The sequence below is a fragment of the Pipistrellus hanaki genome (genome assembly GCF_964339955.1).
Source record: "Pipistrellus hanaki genome assembly, chromosome: 5".
NCBI classification, from domain to species: domain Eukaryota; kingdom Metazoa; phylum Chordata; class Mammalia; order Chiroptera; family Vespertilionidae; genus Pipistrellus; species Pipistrellus hanaki.
Genome location: NC_140507.1, coordinates 97,764,749 through 97,779,556, shown reverse-complemented (window position 1 = coordinate 97,779,556; position 14,808 = coordinate 97,764,749).

Here is a 14,808-nt window from a genome sequence, read left to right as displayed (position 1 = left end):
CACTTTATCAAACAACTTCCTACACACTGTTATGAACTGAGGCAGCTAGGGAACATTGTCTCTCAACTGTGTGATAGAGTGTAGTACTACATTTCAGTGAAGTGTAAGGCTTTCCAAAGCTGCCGAACGTGTTTCTTTCTCTATTTCAATGGTATTCTGCCTTGTATAACACACATTTACCACTCTAGTCTCCTTTAAGTAAAGAATATAGGATTCATACAGTGTTTCATGTGATCTTAACTCGAATTAAGGATTTCCCTTATCTTAGCTACCTTTTCTATACTAAGAACTGACTTGGAGATTCTCTTTCAGCTGTTCTAAACAAGTTCTCATCTGTTTACAGTCATTTTCAATGAATTATTCATGTTTTCATGTAGTTTCCTATATTCTGCCTTCTGGTCCAAGTATAAGCTTTGCCCACTTTATCAAACAACTTCCTACACACTGTTATGTACTGAGGCAGCTAGGGAACATTGTCTCTCAGCTGTGTTATAGAGTGTAGTACTACATTTCAGTGAGGTGTAAGGCTTTCCAAAGCTGCCTAACGTGTTTCTTTCTCTATTTCAATGGTATTCTGCCTTGTATAACACACATTTACCACTCTAGTCACCTTTAAGTAAAGAATATAGGATTCATACAGTGTTTCATGTGATCTTAACTCGAATTAAGGATTTCCCTTATCTTAGCTACCTTTTCTATACTAAGAACTGACTTGGAGATTCTCTTTCAGCTGTTCTAAACAAGTTCTCATCTGTTTACAGTCATTTTCAATGAATTATTCATGTTTTCATGTAGTTTCCTATATTCTGCCTTCTGGTCCAAGTATAAGCTTTGCCCACTTTATCAAACAACTTCCTACACACTGTTATGTACTGAGGCAGCTAGGGAACATTGTCTCTAAACTGTGTTATAGAGTGCAGTACTACATTTCAGTGAAGTGTAAGGCTTTCCAAAGCTGCCGAACGTGTTTCTTTCTCTATTTCAATGGTATTCTGCCTTGTATAACACACATTTACCACTCTAGTCTCCTTTAAGTAAAGAATATAGGATTCATACAGTGTTTCATGTGATCTTAACTCGAATTAAGGATTTCCCGGATCTTAGCTACCTTTTCTACATTAAGAACAGACTTGGAGAATCTCTTTCAGCTGTTCTAAACAAGTTCTCATCTGTTTACAGTCATTTTCACTGAATTATTCATGTTTTCATGTAGTTTCCTATATTCTGCCTTCTGGCCCAAGTATAAGCTTTGCCCACTTTATCAAACAATTTCCTACACAATGTTATGAACTGAGGCAGCTCGGGAACATTGTCTCTCAACTGTGTTATCGAGTGTAGTACTACATTTCAGTGAATTGTAAGGCTTTCCAAAGCTGCCGAACGTGTTTCTTTCTTTATTTCAATGGTATTCTGCCTTGTATAACACACATTTACCACTCTAGTCTCCTTTAAGTAATGAATATAGGATTCATACAGTGTTTGATGTTATCTTAACTCGAATTAAGGATTTCCCTTATCTTAGCTACCTTTTCTACACTAAGAACTGACTTGGAGATTCTCTTTCAGCTGTTCTAAACAAGTTCTCATCTGTTTACAGTCATTTTCACTGAATTATTCATGTTTTCATGTAGTTTCCTATATTCTGCCTTCTGGTCCAAGTATAAGCTTTGCCCACTTTATCAAACAACTTCCTACACACTGTTATGAACTGAGGCAGCTAGGGAACATTGTCTCTCAACTGTGTGATAGAGTGTAGTACTACATTTCAGTGAAGTGTAAGGCTTTCCAAAGCTGCCGAACGTGTTTCTTTCTCTATTTCAATGGTATTCTGCCTTGTATAACACACATTTACCTCTCTAGTCTCCTTTAAGTAAAGAATATAGGATTCATACAGTGTTTCATGTGAATTTAACTGGAATTACGGATTTCCCTTATCTTAGCTACCTTTTCTACACTAAGAACTGACTTGGAGAATCTCTTTCAGCTGTTCTAAACAAGTTCTCATCTGTTTACAGTCATTTTCACTGAATTATTCATGTTTTAATGTAATTTCCTATATTCTGCCTTCTGGTCCAAGTATAAGCTTTGCCCACTTTATCAAACAACTTCCTACACACTGTTATGAACTGAGGCAGCTCGGGAGCATTGTCTCTCAACTGTGTGATAGAGTGTAGTACTACATTTCAGTGAAGTGTAAGGCTTTCCAAAGCTGCCGAACGTGTTTCTTTCTCTATTTCAATGGTATTCTGCCTTGTATAACACACATTTACCACTCTAGTCTCCTTTAAGTAATGAATATAGGATTCATACAGTGTTTAATGTCATCTTAACTCGAATTAAGGATTTCCCTTATCTTAGCTACCTTTTCTACACTAAGAACTGACTTGGAGATTCTCTTTCAGCTGTTCTAAACAAGTTCTCATCTGTTTACAGTCATTTTCACTGAATTATTCATGTTTTCATGTAGTTTCCTATATTCTGCCTTCTGGTCCAAGTATAAGCTTTGACCACTTTATCAAACAACTTCCTACACACTGTTATGAACTGAGGCAGCTAGGGAACATTGTCTCTCAACTGTGTGATAGAGTGTAGTACTACATTTCAGTGAAGTGTAAGGCTTTCCAAAGCTGCCGAACGTGTTTCTTTCTCTATTTCAATGGTATTCTGCCTTGTATAACACACATTTACCACTCTAGTCTCCTTTAAGTAAAGAATATAGGATTCATACAGTGTTTCATGTGATCTTAACTCGAATTAAGGATTTCCCTTATCTTAGCTACCTTTTCTATACTAAGAACTGACTTGGAGATTCTCTTTCAGCTGTTCAAAACAAGTTCTCATCTGTTTACAGTCATTTTCAATGAATTATTCATGTTTTCATGTAGTTTCCTATATTCTGCCTTCTGGTCCAAGTATAAGCTTTGCCCACTTTATCAAACAACTTCTTACACACTGTTATGTACTGAGGCAGCTAGGGAACATTGTCTCTCAACTGTGTTATAGAGTGTAGTACTACATTTCAGTGAGGTGTAAGGCTTTCCAAAGCTGCCGAACGTGTTTCTTTCTCTATTTCAATGGTATTCTGCCTTGTATAACACACATTTACCACTCTAGTCACCTTTAAGTAAAGAATATAGGATTCATACAGTGTTTCATGTGATCTTAACTCGAATTAAGGATTTCCCTTATCTTAGCTACCTTTTCTATACTAAGAACTGACTTGGAGATTCTCTTTCAGCTGTTCTAAACAAGTTCTCATCTGTTTACAGTCATTTTCAATGAATTATTCATGTTTTCATGTAGTTTCCTATATTCTGCCTTCTGGTCCAAGTATAAGCTTTGCCCACTTTATCAAACAACTTCCTACACACTGTTATGAACTGAGGCAGCTAGGGAACATTGTCTCTCAACTGTGTTATAGAGTGTAGTACTACATTTCAGTGAGGTGTAAGGCTTTCCAAAGCTGCCGAACGTGTTTCTTTCTCTATTTCAATGGTATTCTGCCTTATATAACACACATTTACCACTCTAGTCTCCTTTAAGTAAACAATATAGGATTCATACAGTGTTTGATGTTATCTTAACTCGAATTAAGGATTTCTCTTATCTTAGCTACCTTTTCTACACTAAGAACTGACTTGGAGATTCTCTTTCAGCTGTTCTAAACAAGTTCTCATCTGTTTACAGTCATTTTCAATGAATTATTCATGTTTTCATGTAGTTTCCTATATTCTGCCTTCTGGTCAAGTATAAGCTTTGCCCACTTTATCAAACAACTTCCTACACACTGTTATGTACTGAGGCAGCTAGGGAACATTGTCTCTCAACTGTGTTATAGAGTGTAGTACTACATTTCAGTGAAGTGTAAGGCTTTCCAAATCTGCCGAACGTGTTTCTTTCTCTATTTCAATGGTATTCTGCCTTGTATAACACACATTTACCACTCTAGTCTCCTTTAAGTAAAGAATATAGGATTCATACAGTGTTTCATGTGATCTTAACTCGAATTAAGGATTTCCCGGATCTTAGCTACCTTTTCTACATTAAGAACAGACTTGGAGAATCTCTTTCAGCTGTTCTAAACAAGTTCTCATCTGTTTACAGTCATTTTCAATGAATTATTCATGTTTTCATGTAGTTTCCTATATTCTGCCTTCTGGTCCAAGTATAAGCTTTGCCCACTTTATCAAACAACTTCCTACACACTGTTATGTACTGAGGCAGCTAGGGAACATTGTCTCTAAACTGTGTTATAGAGTGCAGTACTACATTTCAGTGAAGTGTAAGGCTTTCCAAAGCTGCCGAACGTGTTTCTTTCTCTATTTCAATGGTATTCTGCCTTGTATAACACACATTTACCACTCTAGTCTCCTTTAAGTAAAGAATATAGGATTCATACAGTGTTTCATGTGATCTTAACTCGAATTAAGGATTTCCCGGATCTTAGCTACCTTTTCTACATTAAGAACAGACTTGGAGAATCTCTTTCAGCTGTTCTAAACAAGTTCTCATCTGTTTACAGTCATTTTCACTGAATTATTCATGTTTTCATGTAGTTTCCTATATTCTGCCTTCTGGCCCAAGTATAAGCTTTGCCCACTTTATCAAACAATTTCCTACACAATGTTATGAACTGAGGCAGCTCGGGAACATTGTCTCTCAACTGTGTTATCGAGTGTAGTACTACATTTCAGTGAATTGTAAGGCTTTCCAAAGCTGCCGAACGTGTTTCTTTCTTTATTTCAATGGTATTCTGCCTTGTATAACACACATTTACCACTCTAGTCTCCTTTAAGTAATGAATATAGGATTCATACAGTGTTTGATGTTATCTTAACTCGAATTAAGGATTTCCCTTATCTTAGCTACCTTTTCTACACTAAGAACTGACTTGGAGATTCTCTTTCAGCTGTTCTAAACAAGTTCTCATCTGTTTACAGTCATTTTCACTGAATTATTCATGTTTTCATGCAGTTTCCTATATTCTGCCTTCTGGTCCAAGTATAAGCTTTGCCCACTTTATCAAACAACTTCCTACACACTGTTATGAACTGAGGCAGCTAGGGAACATTGTCTCTCAACTGTGTGATAGAGTGTAGTACTACATTTCAGTGAAGTGTAAGGCTTTCCAAAGCTGCCGAACGTGTTTCTTTCTCTATTTCAATGGTATTCTGCCTTGTATAACACACATTTACCACTCTAGTCTCCTTTAAGTAAAGAATATAGGATTCATACAGTGTTTCATGTGATCTTAACTCGAATTAAGGATTTCCCTTATCTTAGCTACCTTTTCTATACTAAGAACTGACTTGGAGATTCTCTTTCAGCTGTTCAAAACAAGTTCTCATCTGTTTACAGTCATTTTCAATGAATTATTCATGTTTTCATGTAGTTTCCTATATTCTGCCTTCTGGTCCAAGTATAAGCTTTGCCCACTTTATCAAACAACTTCTTACACACTGTTATGTACTGAGGCAGCTAGGGAACATTGTCTCTCAACTGTGTTATAGAGTGTAGTACTACATTTCAGTGAGGTGTAAGGCTTTCCAAAGCTGCCGAACGTGTTTCTTTCTCTATTTCAATGGTATTCTGCCTTGTATAACACACATTTACCACTCTAGTCACCTTTAAGTAAAGAATATAGGATTCATACAGTGTTTCATGTGATCTTAACTCGAATTAAGGATTTCCCTTATCTTAGCTACCTTTTCTATACTAAGAACTGACTTGGAGATTCTCTTTCAGCTGTTCTAAACAAGTTCTCATCTGTTTACAGTCATTTTCAATGAATTATTCATGTTTTCATGTAGTTTCCTATATTCTGCCTTCTGGTCCAAGTATAAGCTTTGCCCACTTTATCAAACAACTTCCTACACACTGTTATGAACTGAGGCAGCTAGGGAACATTGTCTCTCAACTGTGTTATAGAGTGTAGTACTACATTTCAGTGAGGTGTAAGGCTTTCCAAAGCTGCCGAACGTGTTTCTTTCTCTATTTCAATGGTATTCTGCCTTATATAACACACATTTACCACTCTAGTCTCCTTTAAGTAAACAATATAGGATTCATACAGTGTTTGATGTTATCTTAACTCGAATTAAGGATTTCTCTTATCTTAGCTACCTTTTCTACACTAAGAACTGACTTGGAGATTCTCTTTCAGCTGTTCTAAACAAGTTCTCATCTGTTTACAGTCATTTTCAATGAATTATTCATGTTTTCATGTAGTTTCCTATATTCTGCCTTCTGGTCCAAGTATAAGCTTTGCCCACTTTATCAAACAACTTCCTACACACTGTTATGTACTGAGGCAGCTAGGGAACATTGTCTCTCAACTGTGTTATAGAGTGTAGTACTACATTTCAGTGAAGTGTAAGGCTTTCCAAATCTGCCGAACGTGTTTCTTTCTCTATTTCAATGGTATTCTGCCTTGTATAACACACATTTACCACTCTAGTCTCCTTTAAGTAAAGAATATAGGATTCATACAGTGTTTCATGTGATCTTAACTCGAATTAAGGATTTCCCGGATCTTAGCTACCTTTTCTACATTAAGAACAGACTTGGAGAATCTCTTTCAGCTGTTCTAAACAAGTTCTCATCTGTTTACAGTCATTTTCAATGAATTATTCATGTTTTCATGTAGTTTCCTATATTCTGCCTTCTGGTCCAAGTATAAGCTTTGCCCACTTTATCAAACAACTTCCTACACACTGTTATGTACTGAGGCAGCTAGGGAACATTGTCTCTAAACTGTGTTATAGAGTGCAGTACTACATTTCAGTGAAGTGTAAGGCTTTCCAAAGCTGCCGAACGTGTTTCTTTCTCTATTTCAATGGTATTCTGCCTTGTATAACACACATTTACCACTCTAGTCTCCTTTAAGTAAAGAATATAGGATTCATACAGTGTTTCATGTGATCTTAACTCGAATTAAGGATTTCCCGGATCTTAGCTACCTTTTCTACATTAAGAACAGACTTGGAGAATCTCTTTCAGCTGTTCTAAACAAGTTCTCATCTGTTTACAGTCATTTTCACTGAATTATTCATGTTTTCATGTAGTTTCCTATATTCTGCCTTCTGGCCCAAGTATAAGCTTTGCCCACTTTATCAAACAATTTCCTACACAATGTTATGAACTGAGGCAGCTCGGGAACATTGTCTCTCAACTGTGTTATCGAGTGTAGTACTACATTTCAGTGAATTGTAAGGCTTTCCAAAGCTGCCGAACGTGTTTCTTTCTTTATTTCAATGGTATTCTGCCTTGTATAACACACATTTACCACTCTAGTCTCCTTTAAGTAATGAATATAGGATTCATACAGTGTTTGATGTTATCTTAACTCGAATTAAGGATTTCCCTTATCTTAGCTACCTTTTCTACACTAAGAACTGACTTGGAGATTCTCTTTCAGCTGTTCTAAACAAGTTCTCATCTGTTTACAGTCATTTTCACTGAATTATTCATGTTTTCATGTAGTTTCCTATATTCTGCCTTCTGGTCCAAGTATAAGCTTTGCCCACTTTATCAAACAACTTCCTACACACTGTTATGAACTGAGGCAGCTAGGGAACATTGTCTCTCAACTGTGTGATAGAGTGTAGTACTACATTTCAGTGAAGTGTAAGGCTTTCCAAAGCTGCCAAACGTGTTTCTTTCTCTATTTCAATGGTATTCTGCCTTGTATAACACACATTTACCTCTCTAGTCTCCTTTAAGTAAAGAATATAGGATTCATACAGTGTTTCATGTGAATTTAACTGGAATTACGGATTTCCCTTATCTTAGCTACCTTTTCTACACTAAGAACTGACTTGGAGAATCTCTTTCAGCTGTTCTAAACAAGTTCTCATCTGTTTACAGTCATTTTCACTGAATTATTCATGTTTTAATGTAATTTCCTATATTCTGCCTTCTGGTCCAATTATAAGCTTTGCCCACTTTATCAAACAACTTCCTACACACTGTTATGAACTGAGGCAGCTCGGGAACATTGTCTCTCAACTGTGTGATAGAGTGTAGTACTACATTTCAGTGAAGTGTAAGGCTTTCCAAAGCTGCCGAACGTGTTTCTTTCTCTATTTCAATGGTATTCTGCCTTGTATAACACACATTTACCACTCTAGTCTCCTTTAAGTAATGAATATAGGATTCATACAGTGTTTAATGTCATCTTAACTCGAATTAAGGATTTCCCTTATCTTAGCTACCTTTTCTACACTAAGAACTGACTTGGAGATTCTCTTTCAGCTGTTCTAAACAAGTTCTCATCTGTTTACAGTCATTTTCACTGAATTATTCATGTTTTCATGTAGTTTCCTATATTCTGCCTTCTGGTCCAAGTATAAGCTTTGCCCACTTTATCAAACAACTTCCTACACACTGTTATGAACTGAGGCAGCTAGGGAACATTGTCTCTCAACTGTGTGATAGAGTGTAGTACTACATTTCAGTGAAGTCTAAGGCTTTCCAAAGCTGCCGAACGTGTTTCTTTCTCTATTTCAATGGTATTCTGCCTTGTATAACACACATTTACCACTCTAGTCTCCTTTAAGTAAAGAATATAGGATTCATACAGTGTTTCATGTGATCTTAACTCGAATTAAGGATTTCCCTTATCTTAGCTACCTTTTCTATACTAAGAACTGACTTGGAGATTCTCTTTCAGCTGTTCAAAACAAGTTCTCATCTGTTTACAGTCATTTTCAATGAATTATTCATGTTTTCATGTAGTTTCCTATATTCTGCCTTCTGGTCCAAGTATAAGCTTTGCCCACTTTATCAAACAACTTCCTACACACTGTTATGTACTGAGGCAGCTAGGGAACATTGTCTCTCAACTGTGTTATAGAGTGTAGTACTACATTTCAGTGAGGTGTAAGGCTTTCCAAAGCTGCCGAACGTGTTTCTTTCTCTATTTCAATGGTATTCTGCCTTGTATAACACACATTTACCACTCTAGTCACCTTTAAGTAAAGAATATAGGATTCATACAGTGTTTCATGTGATCTTAACTCGAATTAAGGATTTCCCTTATCTTAGCTACCTTTTCTATACTAAGAACTGACTTGGAGATTCTCTTTCAGCTGTTCTAAACAAGTTCTCATCTGTTTACAGTCATTTTCAATGAATTATTCATGTTTTCATGTAGTTTCCTATATTCTGCCTTCTGGTCCAAGTATAAGCTTTGCCCACTTTATCAAACAACTTCCTACACATTGTTATGAACTGAGGCAGCTAGGGAACATTGTCTCTCAACTGTGTTATAGAGTGTAGTACTACATTTCAGTGAGGTGTAAGGCTTTCCAAAGCTGCCGAACGTGTTTCTTTCTCTATTTCAATGGTATTCTGCCTTATATAACACACATTTACCACTCTAGTCTCCTTTAAATAAACAATATAGGATTCATACAGTGTTTGATGTTATCTTAACTCGAATTAAGGATTTCTCTTATCTTAGCTACCTTTTCTACACTAAGAACTGACTTGGAGATTCTCTTTCAGCTGTTCTAAACAAGTTCTCATCTGTTTACAGTCATTTTCAATGAATTATTCATGTTTTCATGTAGTTTCCTATATTCTGCCTTCTGGTCCAAGTATAAGCTTTGCCCACTTTATCAAACAACTTCCTACACACTGTTATGTACTGAGGCAGCTAGGGAACATTGTCTCTCAACTGTGTTATAGAGTGTAGTACTACATTTCAGTGAAGTGTAAGGCTTTCCAAAGCTGCCGAACGTGTTTCTTTCTCTATTTCAATGGTATTCTGCCTTGTATAACACACATTTACCACTCTAGTCCCCTTTAAGTAAAGAATATAGGATTCATACAGTGTTTCATGTGATCTTAACTTGAATTAAGGATTTCCCGGATCTTAGCTACCTTTTCTACATTAAGAACAGACTTGGAGAATCTCTTTCAGCTGTTCTAAACAAGTTCTCATCTGTTTACAGTCATTTTCACTGAATTATTCATGTTTTCATGTAGTTTCCTATATTCTGCCTTCTGGTCCAAGTAGAAGCTTTGCCCACTTTATCAAACAACTTCCTACACACTGTTATGAACTGAGGCAGCTAGGGAACATTGTCTCTCAACTGTGTGATAGAGTGTAGTACTACATTTCAGTGAAGTGTAAGGCTTTCCAAAGCTGCCGAACGTGTTTCTTTCTCTATTTCAATGGTATTCTGCCTTGTATAACACACATTTACCTCTCTAGTCTCCTTTAAGTAAAGAATATAGGATTCATACAGTATTTCATGTGAATTTAACTGGAATTACGGATTTCCCTTATCTTAGCTACCTTTTCTACACTAAGAACTGACTTGGAGAATCTCTTTCAGCTGTTCTAAACAAGTTATCATCTGTTTACAGTCATTTTCACTGAATTATTCATGTTTTCATGTAATTTCCTATATTCTGCCTTCTGGTCCAAGTATAAGCTTTGCCCACTTTATCAAACAACTTCCTACACACTGTTATGAACTGAGGCAGCTCGGGAACATTGTCTCTCAACTGTGTGATAGAGTGTAGTACTACATTTCAGTGAAGTGTAAGGCTTTCCAAAGCTGCCGAACGTGTTTCTTTCTCTATTTCAATGGTATTCTGCCTTGTATAACACACATTTACCACTCTAGTCTCCTTAAAGTAATGAATATAGGATTCATACAGTGTTTAATGTTATCTTAACTCGAATTAAGGATTTCCCTTATCTTAGTTACCTTTTCTACACTAAGAACTGACTTGGAGATTCTCTTTCAGCTGTTCTAAACAAGTTCTCATCTGTTTACAGTCATTTTCACTGAATTATTCATGTTTTCATGTAGTTTCCTATATTCTGCCTTCTGGTCCAAGTATAAGCTTTGCCCACTTTATCAAACAACTTCCTACACACTGTTATGAACTGAGGCAGCTAGGGAACATTGTCTCTCAACTGTGTGATAGAGTGTAGTACTACATTTCAGTGAAGTGTAAGGCTTTCCAAAGCTGCCGAACGTGTTTCTTTCTCTATTTCAATGGTATTCTGCCTTGTATAACACACATTTACCACTCTAGTCTCCTTTAAGTAAACAATATAGGATTCATACAGTGTTTGATGTTATCTTAACTCGAATTAAGGATTTCCCTTATCTTAGCTACCTTTTCTACACGAAGAACTGACTTGGAGATTCTCTTTCAGCTGTTCTAAACAAGTTCTCATCTGTTTACAGTCATTTTCACTGAATTATTCATGTTTTCATGTAGTTTCCTATATTCTGCCTTCTGGTCCAAGTATAAGCTTTGCCCACTTTATCAAACAACTTCCTACACACTGTTATGAACTGAGGCAGCTAGGGAACATTGTCTCTCAACTGTGTGATAGAGTGTAGTACTACATTTCAGTGAAGTGTAAGGCTTTCCAAAGCTGCCGAACGTGTTTCTTTCTCTATTTCAATGGTATTCTGCCTTGTATAACACACATTTACCACTCTAGTCTCCTTTAAGTAAAGAATATAGGATTCATACAGTGTTTCATGTGATCTTAACTCGAATTAAGGATTTCCCTTATTTTAGCTACCTTTTCTATACTAAGAACTGACTTGGAGATTCTCTTTCAGCTGTTCTAAACAAGTTCTCATCTGTTTACAGTCATTTTCAATGAATTATTCATGTTTTCATGTAGTTTCCTATATTCTGCCTTCTGGTCCAAGTATAAGCTTTGCCCACTTTATCAAACAACTTCCTACACACTGTTATGTACTGAGGCAGCTAGGGAACATTGTCTCTCAACTGTGTTATAGAGTGTAGTACTACATTTCAGTGAGGTGTAAGGCTTTCCAAAGCTGCCGAACGTGTTTCTTTCTCTATTTCAATGGTATTCTGCCTTGTATAACACACATTTACCACTCTAGTCTCCTTTAAGTAAAGAATATAGGATTCATACAGTGTTTCATGTGAATTTAACTGGAATTACGGATTTCCCTTATCTTAGCTACCTTTTCTACACTAAGAACTGACTTGGAGAATCTCTTTCAGCTGTTCTAAACAAGTTCTCATCTGTTTACAGTCATTTTCACTGAATTATTCATGTTTTCATGTAGTTTCCTATATTCTGCCTTCTGGTCCAAGTATAAGCTTTGCCCACTTTATCAAACAACTTCCTACACACTGTTATGAACTGAGGCAGCTCGGGAACATTGTCTCTCAACTGTGTGATAGAGTGTAGTACTACATTTCAGTGAAGTGTAAGGCTTTCCAAAGCTGCCGAACGTGTTTCTTTCTCTATTTCAATGGTATTCTGCCTTGTATAACACACATTTACCACTCTAGTCTCCTTTAAGTAAAGAATATAGGATTCATACAGTGTTTCATGTGATCTTAACTCGAATTAAGGATTTCCCTTATCTGAGCTACCTTTTCTATACTAAGAACTGACTTGGAGATTCTCTTTCAGCTGTTCTAAACAAGTTATCATCTGTTTACAGTCATTTTCAATGAATTATTCATGTTTTCATGTAGTTTCCTATATTCTGCCTTCTGGTCCAAGTATAAGCTTTGCCCACTTTATCAAACAACTTCCTACACACTGTTATGAACTGAGGCAGCTAGGGAACATTGTCTCTCAACTGTGTTATAGAGTGTAGTACTACATTTCAGTGAAGTGTAAGGCTTTCCAAAGCTGCCGAACGTGTTTCTTTCTCTATTTCAATGGTATTCTGCGTTGTATAACACACATTTACCACTCTAGTCTCCTTTAAGTAAAGAATATAGGATTCATACAGTGTTTCATGTGATCTTAACTCGAATTAAGGATTTCCCGGATCTTAGCTACCTTTTCTACATTAAGAACAGACTTGGAGAATCTCTTTCAGCTGTTCTAAACAAGTTCTCATCTGTTTACAGTCATTTTCACTGAATTATTCATGTTTTCATGTAGTTTCCTATATTCTGCCTTCTGGCCCAAGTATAAGCTTTGCCCACTTTATCAAACAACTTTCTACACACTGTTATGAACTGAGGCAGCTCGGGAACATTGTCTCTCAACTGTGTGATAGAGTGTAGTACTACATTTCAGTGAAGTGTAAGGCTTTCCAAAGCTGCCGAACGTGTTTCTTTCTCTATTTCAATGGTATTCTGCCTTGTATAACACACATTTACCACTCTAGTCTCCTTTAAGTAATGAATATAGGATTCATACAATGTTTCATGTGATCTTAACTCGAATTAAGGATTTCCCTTATCTTAGCTACCTTTTCTATACTAAGAACTGACTTGGAGATTCTCTTTCAGCTGTTCTAAACAAGTTCTCATCTGTTTACAGTCATTTTCAATGAATTATTCATGTTTTCATGTAGTTTCCTATATTCTGCCTTCTGGTCCAAGTATAAGCTTTGCCCACTTTATCAAACAACTTCCTACACACTGTTATGTACTGAGGCAGCTAGGGAACATTGTCTCTCAACTGTGTTATAGAGTGTAGTACTACATTTCAGTGAGGTGTAAGGCTTTCCAAAGCTGCCGAACGTGTTTCTTTCTCTATTTCAATGGTATTCTGCCTTGTATAACACACATTTACCACTCTAGTCTCCTTTAAGTAAAGAATATAGGATTCATACAGTGTTTCATGTGAATTTAACTGGAATTACGGATTTCCCTTATCTTAGCTACCTTTTCTACACTAAGAACTGACTTGGAGAATCTCTTTCAGCTGTTCTAAACAAGTTATCATCTGTTTACAGTCATTTTCACTGAATTATTCATGTTTTCATGTAATTTCCTATATTCTGCCTTCTGGTCCAAGTATAAGCTTTGCCCACTTTATCAAACAACTTCCTACACACTGTTATGAACTGAGGCAGCTAGGGAACATTGTCTCTCAACTGTGTGATAGAGTGTAGTACTACATTTCAGTGAAGTGTAAGGCTTTCCAAAGCTGCCGAACGTGTTTCTTTCTCTATTTCAATGGTATTCTGCCTTGTATAACACACATTTACCACTCTAGTCTCCTTTAAGTAAACAATATAGGATTCATACAGTGTTTGATGTTATCTTAACTCGAATTAAGGATTTCCCTTATCTTAGCTACCTTTTCTACACGAAGAACTGACTTGGAGATTCTCTTTCAGCTGTTCTAAACAAGTTCTCATCTGTTTACAGTCATTTTCACTGAATTATTCATGTTTTCATGTAGTTTCCTATATTCTGCCTTCTGGTCCAAGTATAAGCTTTGCCCACTTTATCAAACAACTTCCTACACACTGTTATGAACTGAGGCAGCTAGGGAACATTGTCTCTCAACTGTGTGATAGAGTGTAGTACTACATTTCAGTGAAGTGTAAGGCTTTCCAAAGCTGCCGAACGTGTTTCTTTCTCTATTTCAATGGTATTCTGCCTTGTATAACACACATTTACCACTCTAGTCTCCTTTAAGTAAAGAATATAGGATTCATACAGTGTTTCATGTGATCTTAACTCGAATTAAGGATTTCCCTTATTTTAGCTACCTTTTCTATACTAAGAACTGACTTGGAGATTCTCTTTCAGCTGTTCTAAACAAGTTCTCATCTGTTTACAGTCATTTTCAATGAATTATTCATGTTTTCATGTAGTTTCCTATATTCTGCCTTCTGGTCCAAGTATAAGCTTTGCCCACTTTATCAAACAACTTCCTACACACTGTTATGTACTGAGGCAGCTAGGGAACATTGTCTCTCAACTGTGTTATAGAGTGTAGTACTACATTTCAGTGAGGTGTAAGGCTTTCCAAAGCTGCCGAACGTGTTTCTTTCTCTATTTCAATGGTATTCTGCCTTGTATAACACACATTTA